The 3,094-nt window shown below is 42.0% G+C and overlaps 1 pseudogene; it reads right to left on the minus strand.

Annotated features, from left to right (window-relative positions):
• Positions 1-743: 743 nt before the first annotated feature.
• LOC140616564 (nuclear transport factor 2 pseudogene) lies at positions 744-1,421 on the minus strand (annotated as a pseudogene).
• Positions 1,422-3,094: the final 1,673 nt, after the last annotated feature.

Below are 3,094 nucleotides of genomic sequence, written 5' to 3' on the forward strand. Positions count from 1 at the left end.
CCAACAATGGAAAAAAAGAGATGCCTTAGTACCTGGGAGGGCCATTGGATGGGCAGAATTTGGAAAGGCTGGGATGAGTGGCTGGCTTCAGCAAGCTTGTCTGCAAGTGAAGCTTGGATCTTTTTAGTACAGGGGTGAGATTAGCAACCCCCCCCCCCCGCCCCTCCATGCAATCACCACCAGCAGCAACCCTCTGCTTCTTCTGCTCCTACCAGCCTCCAGATTCACTCCTCTTCCTGCCAAATGCCAAGACTCTCTTTATGAGCAGGAAGGGAAGGGGGAAGGAGGGGCAGGTAACGGGAACTGACCTTGCTTTATCATCTTGAAAGAGGGCCACTAATGGGGCAACTGGCTGGCTCAGCTAGTAAGGCATGTGACTCTTAATCTCAGGATTGTGAGTTTCAGCCCCATGTTGAGGGTACATTTACTTTAAAAAAGAAGGAGGGCTGCTAAATAAGCCTCTAGAATTGTTTTGTTTTGTTTAAATGCTGGCACTCTAACAGGATATCAGGCATGACTCCTCATACTGGCACATAAAAAGAGAATAGGGTACATAACTACACCTCTAGCATAATGTATCAGCCTTTTAAGAAATTAAGTCATATAAATACCTCAAGAAATTGTTTTTTATTTTATTTTTTTTAAGAAAATTTTTGTTGTTTTATTATATCATGAGCCATTGAAACATCAGAACAAATCAATATCTGGGCGGTGAGGCAGCTGCTTTCTCCTTTACTTCTTTGGATTACTAGAGCAACTTGTCAGTAGATTAAAAAAAAAAAAAAAGACAACCTTTTGCATTACTTAAGTCTTTCCAAGGCATGCGCTGGTACCACACAAACTTCTCCTGTCAGATGCAACTATTCTAGCATCCAAACATCATGCACAATACCTCGGTAGTAGCAGCGCACTGCGCCCGCTCCCACCGCGGCCCTGCTCATTTGTGTATGATATTTGGAGCATCTGGAGGAGTGTGAATAGTTATCAGGAAGAGGAAGGAGGAGGAAACAGCATGAGTGCCTGGCTGGGAAGAGGTCAGCCGAAGTTGTGCAGGGCAAGCCTGAACATGTCATTGGTGCAAACCCAAGCATCACTGATGTTCTTTAGTAGGAACATCTGGTGGAACCCCATGATGGGGTCTTCATCAGCCTTGAGGGGCCCACTACCATGCTGATGATGCAGCTATCTGGCGTGGGCTGATGGTCCTGTGCCGTGATGCTGTGCTGGATTTTCTGGAACGGAAGGCTAGACAACTTCTGCACAATGGCAGCTTTCCCCTGGAACTGCTGTCCTTCCCACGTAAGGCATGATGCATCAATATAAATTGCGCCTAGTTGGGTTCTGTCGTTATCAAATAACTGGTAGTATTGCTGAATGAAGCTGGATGCAATCTGCTCCCAAATTGGCTTGTCTCCCTTTCTGGAGCGTCACCCGGCCTTGTTGAGACCCGACGGGCTGGCACGATGGCGGCAGCGGCGGCGGCGGCCGCAACTCAGCGCTGTTTTTTATTTCATACAAACACCCCTTCTTCTTCTTTATGGCTATACCATAGACTTCCAGAGTAATTTATTCTCTAGACCCCTCTTAGTGTATAGGGACCTGAGAACACATTGATTATAAAGAAACATTAATTGAAACGCATTTCCTGTGATCAGGAGTATTTCTCTGTTACTAAAGACTATGTACTCAAATCCCACAAAATGAAAATTTTAAACAGAATCCTTCTTTTCACCGTCTTAGGCTTAGATCCTGCTTAAGGCAAAGACAAACACTTGGTACAACAGACACTGCGCCTCTATGCACGTTAGCTAAACACGCTGCAAACATTCTGCTTCACCACCCTGACCTGACTGGCCTCTCCATTTCTTTTGTGTTCTGGGAGCACAGAACTTTTGGCAGACTTTTGGATCACAGTGGCCCAGGTATTAGAAAGGGATACCCACTAATGATAGTTCTTAATCTGCAAAAAAGAAAACAAAACAAAAGAAAAACATCATGCTGAGTATTAAAATGCAAGTTTCACAGTGGCTTGAAATCCTGTCAAGGAAATAGTCAAGGGAGCAGAGAAATTGGTGGGCGATTGGGATAGGTGGGAAATGCTTTGACACGAAGAAAAACACCATTATCATCAGGACTTGCTGACATTTGACAAACACTGGGATTGGGGGGGCGGAGTGGAGAGAAACTCTTGTCTGAGGCACGTCCTGACTTGAAGGGATCTGAAGAGAACAGATGCTGGAGATAGGTCTCCATGGGAATTCTGCTAAAAAGCAGTGGTTTTCAAAATGTGGTCCTGGACCAGCAGCATCAATATCATTTAGAACTTTTTAAAAACATTAACTCTTGGGCTTTGCCTTTACCTACCAAATTAGCTAGGTGATTCTAATGTAACTACTGAGTTACATTTCATCTGGGCTTTCATTTTCATGCTGCATCCCAGGCTATGTGCGTGTGTCCACATTTAAAATTTTGGATTAGAATAGAAACCTTTACATTTTTGCTTGTTTTAAGCCAGGGTGTTAGTGGAGGAATAACAAACACACAGCGCACTCACTGAGTTATAAGAAGTCATCTAAAATGATAGAAAAAGGCTGATAGGGAAACAGGCAAATATCTTTTATATATATATAAATATATATACACATAAAAGTATCTTATATTTTATATTTATTATATATAATATATATTAATATATATTTTATATATTTTTATATTGTATATATATATATATTCTTTTCCTTGACAGTCAAGTGTGGGTCGCTTGAAATTCTCTTGATTTAAAAATCATATTTGTTTTCATTTGGAAGGAACCTTAGGAACATCTGTTACCACCTTCTTGTTTTACAGATGAGGAAGCTGATGGGGTAAGTATATATTGACATGCCCAGGTTACTCAGAAATTCACCATCCTGGTTCTAAGGTAGAGGGATTATAGGTAAAAGTTTTAAGTTCAGTAGATAGTCCTGATTTGGAGGGAAAATAAAATGTTGACCCACATTTTATAAAATTAAATGGGTCATTTAACTGTCTTCCACATCTCCTGGCTGCTGTCAGAGGCTAGTGGCTAAGTCTCAGATCATGAGAGGAACACATG

The sequence above is a fragment of the Canis lupus genome, chromosome 24 (genome assembly GCF_048164855.1).
Source record: "Canis lupus baileyi chromosome 24, mCanLup2.hap1, whole genome shotgun sequence".
NCBI lineage: Eukaryota > Metazoa > Chordata > Mammalia > Carnivora > Canidae > Canis > Canis lupus.